A 19,510-nucleotide genomic window follows, 5' to 3' on the forward strand; every position below is an offset into this window, starting at 1 on the left:
ACACTCAGAATAGCACTTAGCAATAGCAATAGCACTTAGATTTTTATACTGCTTCATCGTGCTTTTACAGCCCTCTCTATGTAGTTTATAGAGTCAGCATATTGCCCCCAACAATCTGGGTCCTCATTTTACCCACCTTGGAAGGAAGGAGTATCTTCTGCTATAGAAAATAAAATGGCTTGCTCCTAGGAGTTCATGTTCTGGTGAAATATCTTTGCTCTACCTGTATTGTCTGCCAGCCACATAATATTTTCCCCAATTTGGTATCCTTATTTATTTGAGAAGTGATAGGGGTGCTCACTTTGCAAACCAGGTAATTAAAGAAATATGCATGGAATTGTCAGATGGACCTTGTTAGAATGAGTTGACACTCAGACTTGTCTCTCTTCCATCTGTTGTGCACCTGACTGACATAAAATACAGCATTATGTTAGACTATTGCCGTGCCTCAGTTACAACCTTAAAGTCTTGTCATTCACAGGTTGCTGCTACACTTTAAAAGAGGGTGGGGAGGGAAAGACTTTTCATTCTTGCTAGTCCTTGGCACCTTAGGTACTGGTGAAGGTGTTTCAACTAAAGAATTGCCTGACTCCTCATTGGAAGGGTCCATTCCAGACCATCTTGACCACCAATACTGCTGTGAAGTGTCAACATCTGGTCTCTTGGGTGCATGTCTTGCACTGAAAAAAAAGATACCAGCCCCATATGAGGAAGCCCCTTAGCTCACGTCACCTAGCTGCTACAAGGCAAAGACTGAAGCTTTGCCCAACCGGGAGGCAAGTGCTAGCAAGCTCTGCCCCTGCTCTCCATACAACCTTTGCCTAAAACCATGCCAGCATCGAGTAATTTTTTATGCTTTCCATCAACAAACAAAACAAGACAACCATTTGCTTTAGGAGAGGAATTATGTCTGCAGTCTGGACCTTGCTCCTCTATAGTTCCATTCTGTATTTAGAGTTGCATGTCCCATCATTCAGATGGTTCATCCTGTCTATCCCCTTTTCTGTATGTGCTGGAATGCTTTTAATCAAAGTTGATGTCCTCCTTTATTTTAAATGAAGGATGTTTTGTTTTATTAATTAAAACTTATAATTTAAACAGCTGATGTGCTAGATACTAGATTGCAAAATATACAGACTAATGTGCTGACTTGTACAAAGTCTGTACTTGATGTGGATATATTTAGAAGAGGAAGCGTGATATGGTGGGAAATGAGAAACTGAAGGTAACAGGTATCTGAGAACTTCAAATGTACACATGGGTATATGGAGACTGTCTGGAACATCAAGGGAATGAGGAAGTGAAAGTGCAGGGGGGCACCTCAGTACACCCCGCAAACACCGCAGAATACTCTCCAGTACTGCCTCCCGGCTAATGGGGAGCTTCCAATAGCAATAGCAATAGCAATAGCAATAGCAGTAGACTTATATACCTCTTCATGGGGCTTTCAGCCCTCTCTAAGCGGTTTACAGAGTCAGCATATTGCCCCCAACAACAATCCGGGTCCTCATTTTACCCACCTCGGAAGGATGGAAGGCTGAGTCAACCCTGAGCCGGTGAGATTTGAACCGCTGAACTGCTGATCTAGCAGTCAGCTGAAGTAGCCTGCAGTGCTGCATTTAACCACTGCACCACCTCGGCTCTACACTACACCTTGGGCATATATTGCACTATTATAAATATATGTTGCAATTATATTAGTTTAAAACTTTGGTAAGGCCTGCAAGCTCTTTCCTACGCCTATTACCTGTAACTTTCCAACTGGGTTTCTTAGTGGAAGATTATCTGGAACACCACCACGCCCACCTCTAAGGCAAAGCTGCAGGCGTTCCTCGGCCTTCTGAATTTTTACATGCCTTTCCTACCTCATAAGGCATCACTAGTCTAGCCGCTGCATCAGTTGCTCGACCGATCCGCGGCCTGGTGCTGGAGCAGCTGCGAAGTGCATGCATTCGCGGTTGTCAAAGCCATGCTTACGTCAGCGGCTGTCTTAGTGCAGTACAGTGACAGGCTGCCGCTGCCGCTGGCATATGACGCCTCCCCTTTTAGTCTATGGGCAGTTCTGAGCCATGTACTCCCCAATGGCTCAGAGGCCCCCATAGCTTTTTATTCCCAGACACTCTCCTCTGCTGAGAGGAACTACAGCCAGATCAACAAGGTGGCTCTGGCTGTCGTGTCCAGGATTAAAAAGTTTCACGACTACTTATACGGACGGCACTTTACTCTTTTCACTGAACACAAGCCTCTCCTTGGACCTCTGGCTGGTGACCATCCTACCCCACCCATCCTCTCTCCTAGGATGACTCGCTGGATGGAATTCCTCATGGCATATTCCTATACGCTGCAGTACCATCCGGGCAAGCAGCTAGGGCATGCTGACACCCCCAGCTGCTGCCCCCTCCCTACTGCTGACCCTCACCCAATGCCCTCCACATCCATGCTCTCCATTGACTTTCTGGTCCTGCCTCTCACTGCCTTGGACATGGCGGCCCACTCTATGGCTGACCCTGTCCTTTCCCAAGTTTTCACTTGGGTCCAGAGAGAGTGGCCATTGGGAAAGGTCTCTGAAGGTTTCTGGCCTTTTAAAACCCACCAGATGGAGTGACCAGGTCATCATTTCCCCCTCCCTCTGCTGTCAGGTGGTCAATCGCCTCCATAGGGACCACCCAGGCATAGCTTGCATGAAGGCTTTGGCTTGCAGCTATGTCTAGTGGCCCCGCATGGATGAGGTGATAGCATCTTGGGTAGGCCATTGTTCCCCTTGCCAAGTGTTCCACCCCGCTCCCCCCACTGCACCTACCTGGGACTGGGAGATTCCCAGGGACCTCTAGTCTAGAATCCTCCTGGATTTCGTGAGTTCCTTCCATGAGCAGAGTTTCCTGGTGATTGTGGATGCCTATTCCCATTGGATGGAGCTTATCCTTATGTCTTCTAACACAATGGAAAGCACCTTGCGGGCCTTGTGGTGCCTCTTCACAACCCATGGGTTGCTGGACATTATCTTGTCTGACAATGGCCTACAATTTGCATCCACGGCCTTCCAGGCATTCCTGGCCATGCAAGGGATCCACCATGCTCCAACTGCCCCATACCATCCTGCTTGCAATGGCTGGGCAGAACGTGCTGTCCGCTTGGCCAAAGAGGCATTGGACAGGATGGATCAGGGTGACTGGCCAGCAAGGGTGGCTGCTTACCTCTTAGGTCAGCACTCCACCCCTTGCCCAGTATCCAACAAAAGCCCTGCTGAGCTGCTGATGGGCCACCGCCTGCGAACCACCCTGGACAGGCTGCACCCTCTCTATACCGGGCATCAGCCCTGCAACCTGCGGGCCTTTCCCTGCCTTTTCCAAGAGGGGGACCTAGTCTACGCTTGGAACTTTTTTGGGGATCCAAAATGGGTGCATGCCACCATCACTGTTGTAACCGGTCCCTGCTCTTACAGAGTCGGCTTCCCAGATGGCAGCGAATGGCAGTGCTATGTGGATCAACTGAGACACCACCTTCCACCTGAGGCCTTCTCTCAATCAGGCCCCTCCTGCTTGGCCGTTTCTGCCCAGCAGCCAGCCCAAGTTTCTCTTCAACCCATTGTTCCGCCATTAAATGGACTTCCGCTTGAGGCCTTTGCTCGATCAGGCCTCTCCTACCTAGCTACCATCTTCTGACAGCCTGCCCAAGTTCAACCTCCATCCACGATTGCAGCCACAGAATACCATGGCTAGAATATAATGTTTTCCAGGTAGATTTAACCAATCGCCCATCACCTCATCTCTATTCTTCCCATCTGCCCTACTATTTTGTACCCAAAGGGTTACGGAATAAAAGCAAAGGTAAGACCTATTTTGCTACATTATAGAATGGAATGGGGATCTGTCGGTCTTCTATTCTTTTAGCTGTGCATCTGAATGTTTTATTGACAAACAGGCAAGATGAAAGAAACAGATGATATTTTGATCCACAGTGTTTGGTGGATGATAAAATTTGAAGTGTGAGAATAAAAAATACCTCAAACAAAACAGGTGTTAAAAATGGAGAGAGAGTGGGGAGAGAGGAGAGAGAGAGAGAGAGAGACGGAGACGGAGACGGAGAGGGGAGGGAGAGGGGGAGAGAGAGAGAGAGAGAGAGAGGGAGAGAGAGAGAGAGAGAGAGAGAGAGAGAGAGAGAGAGAGAGAGAGAGAGAGAGATGGCTAAGGTGGAACTTGAACTCACAGCGTCTTGCTTTTTACCCTTGTGCCTTAAGCACTAAACCAAACTGGCTCTCGTCGCTTTAGCCTCCAAATCTCTTCAGAGGAGACTGCTACTCTCAGTCACTCATGCCCTAGTCACCTCCTTGATGAACGACTTTAACAGCTTTAAAAATTAGCAACATGGGAGTTTGTGCATTCTCCAAGAACTGCATAGATTATACTTCCGCTTTGCAAATTGCATTGGCTACCAGTTTGCTTCCTGTTCCATTTCAAGGTGTAAATTATGATCTTTAAAGCCCTTCATGAGTTGAGAACAGGTTATTTGAAGGACCTCCTCTTGTCTTTCCATTCTATCAAGAAGCTAGAAAAGCATGTGGGGTCCTATGAACTCGGGATTTTTCTTGGACAGGTTATAGGTAGAAAGCATTTGCTACTGCCCTATGGAAGGAACATCATTCTCCCCAAGGTGAGGCTAGCCACAGTCCTATTGGCCTTCTGGGAAGTTCTCAAAACATTGTTTTACTGATGAGCTTCAAGATCCCATGATAGAAGGGTGCCTATTACATAACTGTATGAGAGTTAATTGTATGCGGCGGTCTGTCTTTTTTCTTGTTTTTGTTTCAGTTTTTTGACCTAGCTATTATTTTTCTGCTACAGATTGTTTATGTGTTTAGAAATACAAAGGATGTCTTGGTTTCTATGTATCATTTTCACAAAGTTTCAGTCACATTAGAAACTCCAAAAGATTTTGATACATTCTTGGGGAAGTTTTTGGCTGGCAAAGGTAAGAAGATTTTGATTATGATGATGCTTGTCATTTATCTTGAACAAGAACATATGAATATATTTCAATCCACTTCCCATGTGGAACAAAGAATCCACCCTCTTCTCGAAAATAAGATAAGAATCGTGATTTACTCATGCAGTAATTTGTATGAATCCTAGACAAACATGAATGTATGGAGAAGAATAGAGGACTCCTAGGACAACTCATGATGTAAAAGTGACAGGGAAAGACAAGAGAAGGCAAGAAATACTGGGATTCATTTAATGTTCAGAAAAATGGAGAGAAGTTATTTGGGTGTTTGATTGCGTTGGGAATGGATGGACAGAATCTAAAATTAACAAAAATCAATATTCATTTTAAAATTTGAGAGTAATCCCATTTTTAAAAAAATGCAATATTAAATATTCTCTAAAGTTGTAGTCCCATAAGGAGCATTTAAGGGTTGGTAACAGAAGAGAGGAATAAGTCTGATATTTGATATTTAGTCTAGTGATTAAGGCACCAGAATGGAAAGCAAGAGATTGGCTTGGTGACCCCATGCCAATTCCTCTCTCTCTCAACCAAACTCAACTCACAGGGTTCTTGTGGGACAATAGGAGGAGGAAGGTTGAATATGTTCACCACCGTGTGTTGTTTGTAAAAATAATAAAGAGGAAATACAAATAAATAAAAATAAGTAAATTTGCAGAAGTAGAAAAAATAGTCCAGATTAGCAAAAGCAAACAAAACAAAATAGGTATATCTTGAAAGAACTCCCCCACACCCCTTAACAAGTCAGAGTGTGCAACCACATTTGTTACGGCTCCCATTCCTTGTGTCTCCACTATATACCCAGTGTTATTAGGGAAGCCCAGAGGTGGATTGATACCGGTTTGCACTGGTTTGGGTTAGTGGAAATTGGGAAAGGGTCTCTGAAATGGTAGGAACAGCAGGCTTCCTATGCCCCCAAAGCAGTTCCCCGGTTGCCACTGCTGTTGCTGGCTTGGATTTTAATCATTTTTTCATATTCTGCACATGCACAGGACAATTAACACTCAATTGTGCATGTGCATGCAGCGTACAAAGCGAACCACCAGCAATGCTGGTAGCAACCCACCCCTGGGGGAGTCTCCTCCATCATGCTTTGATCTGAAGACCTCCATGATCATCAGGATAAATGGAGGAAATGCAAGCGTTAAGACAATCTGTCAGTTGGAACGCTGCAAATGAACTGAATCAGGTGACGTCTCTCACTGCTGTCATGTTTATGCTCAATCCATTTCTCTCCTATCAGTGGGCAATAGTTTGTGGCTAGACCATATAGAAGGCTGGTGCACTCATAAGGATGATTTCAATATTTTCTTCCTTTCTTATGAAGAAATGAAAAAGGTAAGTTGTATCTATGTCATGTAGTGCAATATGACTATTAAGCTTTAGAAATATTGGGATGTTCAGACTAACTTATTGCAGAAGGAAGTTACAGAGGTGATTACAGAACCATTCTTGGTTATTTCTGTCAAATCCTGGAGGACCGGTGAAGATTTTGAAGAAAAGTAAGTGCTCCCTTTTCAATAAGAAAGAGGAGGATTCAGAAAATTAGGCTTTTGCCATTTTGAAATCAGATTTATAAACAGTGTATTTGTAAATACTTATGTAGACATGGTAGAAATAACAGGAGTTTGCTTGTCTTTATTGCAGACAGGTTAGGTAAAATTAAGTTGATCTTGTTTTTGATAGAGTTACTGACTTAGTAGAGAAGGGGAATCTGGTAAGCAAAATGGGTTTTTAATTCAGCAAAATTTTGGCTCATTTAATAGTCTCCTGTTTTGGTTCAAAAGTAATTGATTCAACTCAACTGCACCCATCATTTTCAAGAGAGGCCAAGGCATTTATTTAACCGGACTTGACAACTGGCCAGTCTCTAATAAAATTGCTAAGAATGTAAGAATCGGAATCTTAGAAAAATTGTGTCATATAAATATATTGGGAAAAATTTTACTCAACAATTTGCCTCTTGAAAACCTTTAGCAGCAATCCTAAGGAAGTGTTTTTGTGTCTAATCCATTGATAATGCTTGCCATGTCAATGTACAATGTTCATTTTAAAAAATACAAATCACTTAATCTCAGTATTTTTCTTAGTAAGAAAAGAAACGAAAGTTGGGGGGGTGAAAGACAGCATGAGAAATTTGTGTAAGAAAGTGATATTCTTTAGAATTATCACAATATGTTCACAAACGTTGCCATCTTTTCTCCATTGTTGCGGATGTTCTAATGTAAAGCTATATCAAATTGCAGGATCTGAGAAGTTCAGTATTGAAAATATGTAACTTCCTAGGAAAAGAACTAAGTGAAAAGGAGGTGGTTGAAGTGGCAGATAAAGCTAAATTTAATGACATGAAAGTGGATTCTAGATCAAACTACAAATTCATGCCTTCCGATGATCTAGATTTCAGCAAAGGAGACTTTGTTCACAAAGGTAAATCAGTAGTAATTCATAATCTTGAGCTTATGCTTGCGGGACATGTCAGGCTTCATCTGAGACCAGGATTACATGCCTTCATATGAAAGGCATTTTTTAAGTTGTATAGACATGTCCTAACATCCTCTCTTTCTACTGTCTCTCCATTATTTTGCATTAGTCTGATTGCCAGTATGTATCTGAGGCAGCTTTAAATCTTTCTTAGCTGTACCAATCTTAAAGTATTGTTCTCTTTTTCATCCTGACAAATTTTTGGCATGGATATATTTTGACTGTTTCTATGACCAATCTGATGCTTGCATAGTTTAATGATCCTTAGGGAGTGGGATTGTTCTAGTTCACACTGGCTGCTTTTGGTGATGGACACATAGCCTCTTCACTTTCTACCCTGGGCACTGTCCTCTAGTCTTAGAACTGCCTTCTTAAACCTATGTGGACATAGACAATGCTCAAAGGACTTCACCACTGCCCAAGTAAATTATTTTTTTGCAAACCATTTTGCTTCCTCCCCAAAAACTATACATACAGATTTCTAAGAACTGTTTGATGAACAAGGAGGTGACTAAGCAGTCATCTGTTAATGGAGAAATGGGCAATGTCCCAAGTTAATTATGTGTTGCAAACCATTAAACTATTGACATTTTTTTAACCACTGCTTACCAGGCACTGTTTGGGACTGGAAGAATCTCATGACTGTTGCCCAGAGTGAAAGGTTTGACGTGTATTTAAGGAGAGGATGGAAAAGCTGCCCTTCAAGTTCTGCTGGGATATTCAGGAGGATCCATGAGCCTATTTCCAGCTCACTAGAGGAAAATAACGTGTGATACACATATCTTCAAATGGCTTGAATCAGAGATGACCTTCGAAGAATGGTCTTTATGTAACCCTGTAATATTTAATTTTCAACTCTTTAAGAATCACAGAAGACAGAAACATTAATTTCTGTGCTATTGTGAAGTATAATAGAACCTGTAGAAAACTGTTAAGGTATGCCTCTCTGAAATTCTTATTGTCATTTTTATTTTGAATCCACAAATGAAGCCAAATGCATAAAATTTTGATATTTGATGTCCAGCTATTTCCTACAAACACTTATCATTTTACACTTAACAACTGCAGTGATTCACTTAACAATTTTGGAAAAGAAAAGTCTTAAAATGGGGCAAGTGTCTCATTAGCAACATAAATTTTTGGCTCATTTGTAGTCATAAGTTGAGAACTACTTGTATAAGCTGCAAATACTACTCATTGTGTACATTAGCTACAAAGCAAGCAACAAGATATCTTCCATGTGGATAGGGGTGCTGAGTCTGAGCAGTTACTACAGTTGCTAGAACAGCAGAAACTTCACTTTCTGTATCTCAGAAGCAAACATTCCGAAATCCTCAAAACACCTTCCTAAAACTTTGTAGCCCAGATATTGGCCTTCAAATCACCTGCCTGTACTACTACTATGCTGTACAAAATGCCAGAAAGATTATTAGCATATTTTTCCATTCTAAAGACAAGATAGCAATAGCAATAGCAATAGCAGTTAGACTTCTATACCACTTCATAGGGCTTTCAGCCCTCTCTAAGCGGTTTATAGAGTCAGCATATTGCCCCCACAGTCTGGGTCCTCATTTTACCCACCTCAGAAGGATGGAAGGCTGAGTCAACCTTGAGCCAGTGAGATTTGAACCCCCAAACTGCAGATAGCAGTCTGCTGAAGTGGTTGCAATAGCAATAGCAATAGCAATAGCAGTAGACTTATATACCGCTTCATAGGCCTTTCAGGCCTCTCTAAGCGGTTTACAGAGAGTCAGCATATTGCCCCCAACAATCTGGGTCCTCATTTTACCCACCTCGGAAGGATGGAAGGCTGAGTCAACCCTGAGCCGGTGAGATTTGAACCGCTGACCTGCTGATCTAGCAGTAGCCTGCAGTGCTGCATTTAACCACTGCGCCACCTTGGCTCTGTGGTGGCGCAGTGGTTAGAGTTGCAGTACTGCACTCTAACCACTGCGCCACCCCGGCTCGAAGAACCTTCATGGGGATTTTAATTCTGAACTGCATGTTACTTAGAAGTCTTTTTCAAAATCATTACATCAGAATTACTGATATTGCCTCTGTATATACAATGTTTAAAAGAGAACTATTTCCCTTGTAGCTCATGTGAGGAATCAGAATTAAAACTTAAACAGGCCCACTGTTGTTTCCATCCACTGCTTATATCAACAGTTCTTGCAATTTGGTCTTTGACAAAGGATGATATATGCATCAGAATGAATTCAATATTCTCAATGCTCTCACCCTGTTCTATGAGAAAATTATTCAGGTAAGACTATTCCCTTCCCCTCTTGCTCTTTGGTCAAGATTAACATGAATAATTTGTCCAAAATAAATTGCTGCCAAAAAAAAAACCTATAGAGTCATAGGCTGCATCAACAGATGTATAGCATCAAGATCACAAGAAGTGCTAGTACTGCTTTATACCACACTACAATACTGCACCATAATACAAAAAGATGTTGAGACTTTAGAAAGTGTTTAGAGAAATGCAACAAAGATGATAAAGGACCTGGAGGCTAAATGATTGGATGATTGAGCGATTTAGGTATGTTTAGTCTATCAAAGAGAATAATTAGGGGAACATGATAACTGGCTTCCAGTACTTGAGGGGCTGTCACAGAGAAGAGGAGACTGACGTATTTCTCCAAGGCACCAGAGGGCAGGACAAGAAGTAATAGGTGGAAGCTTGTTAAAGGAAGAGCCAATTTAAAATATGAATAAATTTCTGTGAGAACAATTAAACAATGAAATAGCTTTCCTTGAGGAGTTGTGAGTGCTCCTTAACTGGAGGTTTTCAAAAATAGACTGGACGACCATTTGACTGAGATGGTCTAAGGCGTCTTCCTTCAATAGGGGGTTGGCCAGAAGATCTCCAAGTAGTGGTGCGTTCCGGATCCCAGTGGAACTGGTACAGTGCAACGGGGCCCGGCATCCACCGCATGAATGAGCACAGCACGCACATGCGTCCTTACCTCCTGGGATGCTCTGCAACGCCTCCGCAACCCTCCAGCTGCTCAGCAGAGCATCGTACAGGCACCATATGCTCTGTGCATGTGTGCAGAAGTGCCAAAAAGCTCAAATACCGGTAAGGAGCTCAGGCGGGCAGGTGGGCCCTATGGAGCACCGTACCAGAACGGTACATGATCCTCCTGGCAGGCACTGTTATGCCTGTACTGGGACGAACCAGTCAGAACCCACCACTGTCTCCAAGGTTCCTTCTAGTTTTATGATTCTATACTCTATATAGAGATGCAATTGCAACAAGATGCAATTATCAATGATTAAACATTCATGAATATTCTGCTAGCTTTTACATTTTCAAAGGCAGAAGAGTTCATGCCTGTTTTGTTTTTTTGTTGTTTTGCATTTAATATACTGTAAATTATCCCAGTGAGTTTCCCAAGAACTTGAAAAGTCCTGCTAACTCTTTGGTTTATGCAGCTAAACAGAGATGTTAGAGTTAATTCAGCCTGGGCTCCCCGCCCCCAAGAAAGAAGTATGTAGATAAGGGACAAGGGAAAAATGTTTTATTCTGAAGCTCTTGCGTAAATCAAGTTCCTGAAGAGGAGATACAACAAGAATGCATCATTCTTCTATTCATCACAAAGGTTCTCTTTCAAGATGCAACTGGACTTTCTGGATTTTCTTTGAAGACATTTTGTTTTTCATCCAAGAAGCTTCTTTATTCTTCTTTTCCTGTTCCATCCTTTTTGAAGGGTTTGAGAAGCGAAATGTCCATCAAGGCAGCAAACAGCTTTTCAAATTCCACACGACTTTATTTTGTAATGAAACAAGCAGTGGCATTACAATTAGAGCCTTAGGTGTAAATTAGTACATTGTCTTGAGTGCTAAGGGAATAGTTTAAGGTTGAGTAGGCACTAAGACAAAGCAATATAATAGATTAATAGAGTTGGAAGGGACCTTGAACATCTTCTAGTCCAACCCCCTGAGCAAGCAGGAAACCCTATAATACTTCAGACAAATGATTGTCCAATCTCTCCTTAAAAAGCTCCAGTGTTGGAGCACCCATAACTTCTGGAAGCAAATTGTTCCACCCATTCCTTTGGGTTGTTTAACATATTTGTAAATAATATATTTAGAGCATTTTGTGAGGATTTATGATGTCTACTAATATCATGGGAACTTATAAGTAGTTTTAATCAGTAGACATCATAGTGATAAATAGTCAAAACCCATATAGTACTGAGGTCACCAACCTGATCCATTAGGAAAGAATGGTAGTCACCCCAAAGATTACAATAACCCTCTGCAAGATTGCACTGACATGGGTTGGGTTCAGGAGTGGGATTCTACCGGTTCAGACCGGTTTGTCCGAACCGGTAGCTCTGACGATTACCTGGGAGAGAACCAGTTCACTCCGACGATCAAGTGGGCCCCCCTACCCGCCTGCCTCTGTGCTTTCCCTACATTTATCTTCTCAGCTGAGTCATGTGGCAGAGTGGATTGTTGCACCTCAGGTGTTTTCCTTCCCAAGCAGCAATCCAGTAGGTGGGTATTCTCAGAACTGTGCACACATGTGTGTGCATGTGTGCTCTGAGGTCTGCTACCAGTTCGCTAAGCAAACTTATGTGCTAAGAAGCCTTTTTTTTTAATTGAATTTTTTTTAAAAAAAGGATTTACAAATTTTACCTCCCCTCTCCCACCTTCCCCACCCGAACCCAACCCCCCCAACCTTCCCCCCTGACTTCCCAGAACAAATACAGGGTATAAATCTTTAACAAGCATATACTAAAATAAACTTAAAGAAAGTTAGTATCATCTTTCATTTGAGCTTTAACTCCTCTTTTGTTAGGCTAACTCTAAACAGATTATATCATTCCTCGCTTTCCCATATTTATTTTGAATATAATCAATCCATCTTCTCCACTCCAGTTTATATTACTCATCTGTGTGGTCCTTAAGATATGCTGATATTTTAGCCATCTCTGCTAAGTTTGTTACTTTTAATGTCCATTCTTGAATAGTAGGCAAATCTTCCTTCTTCCAGTATTGCACCACCAGCAGTCTTGCTGCCGTTATTAAGTACAAAATCAAATTAGTCTCTATAACAGTACAATCAGTAGTTATACCTAACAGGAATAACTGAGGGGTAAACTTTATCCTCTTTTTAAAAATATTTTGCATAATCCACCATATTTTTATCCAAAATGCTTTAACCTTTTTACAAGTCCACCATATATGGTAATATGTAGCATCAACACAATCACATCTCCAGCATTTAGATTGTAAATTTGGATACATGCAAGCCAGTTTTTTAGGGTCTAAAGGCCATCTATAAAACATCTTATAAAAGTTCTCTCTCAGATTTTGGGCTTGCGTGAATTTTACATTTCTTACTCATATCTTTTCCCATGTATCCAACATTATTGGTTCTTCAAAATTTTGTGCCCACTTTATCATACAATCTTTGACTAGTTCTGTTTCCGAATCCATTTCTATTAATACATTATATACCCTTTTTATATGCATTTGACTTTGATCCCTAATTTGTTTTAGTAAATTATCCTCATTTTGCGTAATACCAATTTTCTGATCTTTTTTCCATCTGGCCTGTAACTGTCCATACTGAAACCATGTTTGGATTACCTTTTCCTCTTTTAGTACATTCAAGGGTTTTAGCTGTAATACACCTCTTTCTATAGTGAGAAGCTGTCTGTATGTAGTTACATCCTGTTTTTGTGCTATGCTTATGTTCTCTATTGCATCTCTGGGAATTGCCCACATAGGTATCTTGTCGTTTAGTTTATGTTGATATTTTTTCCAAACGCGCAGTAGAGCATTCCTTAAAATATGACTTTTGAAATTCTTATCCACCTTCTTGTCATATAACAGATAAGCATGCCAACCATATACCAAATCATGCCCTTCGATGTTAAGTATTCTATCATCTGTTGAGTTAATCCAATCACTGATTAATGATAAAACTATTGCTTCATAATATAATTTTAGATTTGGCAATTTCAAACCTCCTCTCTCACGTACATCTTGCATTATTTTAAGTTTTATTCTCGGCTTCTTCCCTGCCCAAACAAATTTGTTAATACCCTTCTGCCATTCTAGCAAATTTGCATCTTTTTAAAGTATTGGTATCATTTGAAAAAGAAATAGAAATTTAGGCAAGACATTCATTTTCACTGCTGCTATTCTTCCCAACAAAGATAATTGTAATTTTTCCCAATTTTTTTATCTCTGCCTGTATACTATGCCATAGTGGCTCATAATTATACTTATATAGTTTCCCGTTTGAGGTTGAGATGTAGAGTCCTAGATATTTAACCTTTTTAACTATTTCACATCCTGTCATTTTTTCGAAGTCTTCCCTTTGATTAGTGTTCATATTTTTAACTAGCATCTTTGTTTTTCCTAGGTTTATTTTAAATCCAGATATTTGGCCATATTGATTAATCATATTCATTAAAACCTTGATAGATTTCTCTGGTTGGGTTAATGTTATAATCAAGTCATCCGCAAATGCACCTAGTCTATATTCTTGATGCCTAATCTTGATTCCCTGTAAATCATCTGACCCCCGTATTTTATTCAACAATAATTCCAAGGTTATAATAAACAATAATGGGGATAGGAGGCAACCCTGTCTTGTACCTTTCTCAATTTTAAATGGTTCTGTTAGACTTCCATTGACTATAATTTGTGCTGTTTGTTCCTGATATATTGCTTTAATTGATTGTAAAAAGTACTCTCCTATTTGCATCTTTTGCATTGTTTTCATTAAAAATTGCCAATTCACTCGATCAAAGGCTTTCTCGGCATCTAAGAATATAAGTGCTGCAGGGATTTGATTATTTTTTCCCAAATATTCCAGTATATTAACAATTTGTCTTACATTACTTCTCATTTGTCTCCCTTGTATAAAACTGGTTTGATCATTATGAATCAGTTGCTGAATAACCAACATTAACCTATTCGCTAATATTTTTGTAAAATTTTTATAATCTATATTAAGTAATGTTATAGGCCTATAATTTTTTGGTTGACTAGGATCTTGATCTTCTTTAGGTATCAGGGATATGAAAGCTGTCTTCCAAGATGGAGATACCTTCCCTTCCACTTGGATTTTATTAAATAATTCCTTAAGCAGTTCTATCGTTTCTAATTGTATATTTTTGTAATAAGCCGCTGTCAAACCATCTGTGCCAGGTGCTTTCCCTGCCTTTAACTGTTTAATTACCTGGAGGATTTCCCCCAAGGTTATTGGTTGATTCAATCTTTCCCTCTGGTCCTCCTTAACTATAGGTATTTTTTCTTTGTCCAGGTATCTATCTATATCTAAACCTTGTATTTTGTCACTCGTATACAATCCTGTAAAAAATTCATGAAAGGCCTTTTGTTGTTGATTGGGAGCATATATTCCCATTAAAAGCATCTTTTTACATTCTAATACCAGTTCTATTGCAATATATCTTCCTTGGGAATCTGCTTCAATTAATTCAGCTTTCATGTCCTTTCTTAAGTATATAACTATACCATTTTTCTTCTCCGAGGTGGAGGCTACAAAGTGTTGTCCAAGTCTCGTATTGATCAAATATTTCTGATCGGTTAATCTAAAATGTGTCTCTTGCAGGCAAATTATATTATTCTTAAATTGTTCCAAATAATGATTTATTTTCTTCCTTTTCTGTGGTGAATTTAAGCCATTAACGTTCCAGGTTAAGAACTTAGTTGTCATCTTTAGCTCCCTGAAGCTTTTTAAGAGCCATCTGGAAATCCTGTAGTTTGGCTTCCGGCCTAGCTCCTCCCACTCCTTCTGAGCGAAAACCTGTGAGTTCTTGAGCCGTTGCGTGTGTTTGTTGCAAAGCTTGTTGCTTTTTTAACTCTTGTTCCATACGCCTAGTGACCACGCGGGTTTGCCTTTGCTCCTTTGCTCCTTCTAGTTCTGAGAGAGGAAGTTGGTCCAGCCTTAATGATCCTTGGATATCTTGCTGTCTGTTCTATCTTTCTTGTTCTCTTTCTCTGGGTCCTGGAGGTGGGGGGGTGTCCAGCCTTCAATATGTTATTATAAAAATCTTGAGCCTTCCATACTGAGTTAAGACGATATCTTTGCCCCTGGTAATTAACTGCTAAGCCAACTGGAGCTTCCCATCTGAACTGTAACTGATGGGTTTTGAGCTCATCCATTAAAAAGGCATAGTCTTTCCTTGATCTCAACATTTTGGGTGGTATTTCCTTCAAAACAGTCACCTCCTGACCCCCAATTTGCAACTTGGTTTTATAAGACTCTTGCAATATCAGATTCCTCATATCTCTCGTGGCAAAATGCATTACAATGTCCCTTGGGAGTTGTTTTTGTCTGGCAAGTCAGGAATTAACATGATATATCTTGTCAATTTGCTAGTCAAAATCCTCTCCTGGCCGTCCCATCAATTGATCAAAAGCTTCTGAGAAGATCTCCTTCAAATTTTCTTGGTTTTTCTCTTTAAGGCCTCTTATCCTTAAAGCAAATTCCATCTGTCTGTACTGCAACATTATCATTTCATTTTCTGCATCATCAACCTTGTGTTGGATCACATCCATTTTCATTACCAGGTTAATATTGGAATCACTAAGATCTTCCAACTTGTCCTCGAGTCCTGATACGTAGCCAGATAAGCATTTAAAAGCTTGTAAAGTATTGTCTCTAATTTCTTGATTACAAATCTGGACTGAACTCATAACCTCTTCTGACAATTCCTTAAAAGCAACAGAGATCTTTTCCTGTATTTTAATTTCTATCACAGCTGCATAATTTTTTAAAGCCTCAGTTAATTCTTTTTGGAGTATTTCTCGAGTCAAAGGTTCCCCAGCAGGAGTTGTGGGGGGGGGGGGTTGGGAGGGGAGTAATGACTGTAATTTAGATGCCGGGGCAGGTGAACTACCAGCACTTTTTGAGGCGTTTGGTTTTTGCTTAGAGGCCATTTCTCATTTAATCTTGTCTTGCACCCAGTTACTAAATCCAGGCAAGCCATTTGTTCCAGTAATTACTATGTAGTCTACTAATAAATCACTACTGATTTAATGATCTTTAGATGGTCTTGAACTCTATAGTAGTTTGAGCTCCGTGAAAATCTGTAACATCAAAGTAGAACCACACCTGCAAAGCTATTCTGCGCCATCTTTGTCTTTGTCTTTCTGCCACATAGTTTATCAGAAGGAATTTTTAGAAAAATGGAGTTAAAGTCTGTAATACATACAATTAGAAGTTCTCCGGTATCTGTCTGCCCGTGTTGGAATCAGGTATAAATCAATCGTTGAGCTGAGGGTGGATGTGTGCCTTCGTTCTGCAAAAAGGCAGAAAAAATCCCTGGCGCGGATAATTCACTGAGTTATAGGGCGGCTCACACCTTCCACACCCCAGATTTATGTTCTGGGGGAGGTTGAATGAAGCACTTCCCAAACACAGCTTCTCACCTCTCTTTATCTGCCCGAAGGAGAGTAATCAAACTGTCTAACAGCTGATGGATGCTGTTTAGACAGCTTAACGCAGCTGGAGCTAAAAAAAACCAGCCCCTTCAGACAACGCATCCAAACCAGAAGCCCCTAAGAAGCCTTTTCTGAGTCTGCAAAGGTAAATAGAACAGCAAGGGGAGAGGAACAGCTGTGCTGCACAATTTAGATTCACTAGAAAATAGAAAGACCACCCCGGATGCAGCCCCATCCATAGGATGCAGGCAGCATCTGAAACCACTTCCCTTCCAGTATGCAGAAAAAAACCTCCCTTCATGGAACCAGTCCCTGGTGCCCAAAAGGTTGAGGGCTGCTGTGCTAAATAATATTGCTTGATCAGCAACACCCAAAATTAGCCAATCTTGTCTGATCACACAAGAAAGGCAGAACTATAAGAGATAGATGATCTCTCAAGACTTATGCAATGTATTACATAAGTGCACTAAGGTGTCTATCCTCCCTGTCATTATATTTTTTTCTTTTATTCTTGTTCTTGTTTTTGTTTGACAAATTCTAATAAACAAAAATAAAGAAATGTAGAGCGTTATAGATAAGAACTTGTAGTGTCATTTGTATTTGGGAACTTACTAGTAACCACTGCACTTCATGAGACAGGCTATCACTTCTTGTCCAACCACAGCCCTTTCTATAATAATGCATAATGCCTCTGCAATGTGCAAGGCAGTGGTGGGTTTCAAAAATTTTTAGAACCTCATCTGTAGGTGTGGCCTGCTTTGTGGGAGTGGCTTGCCTGCCATGTGACTGGATGGGAGTGGCTTGCCAGCCATGTGACTGGATGGGAGTGGTTTGCCAGCCATGTGACTGAGTGGGCGTGGCCAACTTGTAAAATGTGGTGAAACTCACTTAATAACGCTCTTGCTTAGCAACCAAAATGTTGGCTCAGAAACTCTGGCATTTGAAGCACGCAAGTCTTAAAGCTGTCAAGTTACAAGACCCTTGTACCCCTAACCCTTTAGAAAAAAACCCCCAGGGGTGTTCAAACTTGACAGCTTTAAGACTTGTGGACTTCAACTCCCAGAATTCCTCTCTCGCTCTTCATCTTGATGATGTGCGAACGGGTGGGGGGAGGGAGCTGGAACTGGTTCTAAACGGCACTGTAGATTTGTGGAACCTCTTCTATAGAAGAGGTTAGAACTGGCAGGAACCCACCCCTGGTGCAAGGTGACCAAGGTTTGATGGAAGAATGGCCTCAGCAAAACCTGTACTAGGTGGGTTTTATTTCTTTACTTTGATCATGGCACTGAATTATCTTATTATATGTTCCTATTATAAATTAGTATATGTGATAACTAACCAACTAACCAACCAAGGCTTTTATGACAGAATATTTAAGCCTTCTACCCTTATAATCCATGATCTCAGGCAGACTATAGGAATTTCAATTCTTCACTCCCAAGTTCTTGCAGACAACTAATGTTGTTTTGGGAACACACATTATTTCTCTATAGAACAATAACGTAGGATTAAAATAATCTAAAGATATCAGTTTTGATAAATAATTAGGAGCTTTGATGTTGTTATTGCATATGACCACACAAAATATGCTCCTATGTCACTTTTTTGAGCAATCCAAATTCCTCCTATTGTGTCTTAATGTCAACGTTAAACAGTAAACTGATTTTGTTACCATATGGTGTAATAGCATATGGGAATAACCTGGACAGACAGGGGAACACATATGCTCCGAACCATGTGTACACATGATACAACTGCCAACCAAATTTTGGCTGTGGCATTGTTTTTAGAGGGATAGGGGTAAATTACTATATTTGATGATTTAGAACATATATAAATAACATGTATAGCATTCCATAATATGTTTTTTACCCAAGTGTGGAGCTGAAAAGGTAACTTTTTCTTAAGAGTGCTAAGGGAATGAGTAAGGAGTAAGAGAAAGGAACATCCCTTTGGGCTGTTTAATATATTTGTAGAAAATATATTTAAGGAATTTTGTGAAGATTTATCATGTATACTAAAATAATGGAAGATTATGAGTAGTTTAATCACTAGACACCATTGAGGTAAACAGACAAAATTCACAACAATACAGAGATCACCCTACCAGATATGACAAAATCAGCTGGCCAGCGAGAGGTGCATGCGCGGTGAAGTTCAGCTGGGGTGACAGCTTGCGTGCTGGCAGAGAGACTTTTGCCTGCCATAGGTTCACCATCACAGTCCTAGAGCATGACAGTATTGAACCTGTTTTGACTGCTTTTGAAATAAATAAAAATCTAATTTAGATTTTTATGTGTGTTGAGTTTTAAAATCAGCTGTGTGGGCAGATGAACTGACAGTAGATGCACAAAATTAAAAAGCAATAAATATATAAAACCAAATAATTTTATATAAGAAAAGAACAGATATGCCCTAAGGCAGCTGTTTTGAACATAGAACCTGCCAAACAGCCTTTACTTCCTGCTGGCATTTTTTTTTAAAAGTCAGCATGCCCCAAGAGACACACTGTTGAATGTCTCCATGCTCTACTACCCAACAAATAGCTAATGAGTATATCTTTCCAGTCAACCATGATTAATAATTATTA

The 19,510-nt window shown here is 40.5% G+C and overlaps 1 pseudogene; it reads left to right on the plus strand.

The window, feature by feature from the left end:
• The first annotated feature begins 2,939 nt into the window (after window positions 1-2,939).
• LOC148045137 (amine sulfotransferase-like) lies at window positions 2,940-8,360 on the plus strand (annotated as a pseudogene).
• Window positions 8,361-19,510: the final 11,150 nt, after the last annotated feature.

This window comes from Thamnophis sirtalis, unplaced genomic scaffold (genome assembly GCF_051295495.1).
Source record: "Thamnophis sirtalis isolate CommonGarterSnake01/CBP01778 unplaced genomic scaffold, rThaSir2_p1.2 scaffold_6, whole genome shotgun sequence".
Lineage (NCBI taxonomy): Eukaryota > Metazoa > Chordata > Lepidosauria > Squamata > Natricidae > Thamnophis > Thamnophis sirtalis.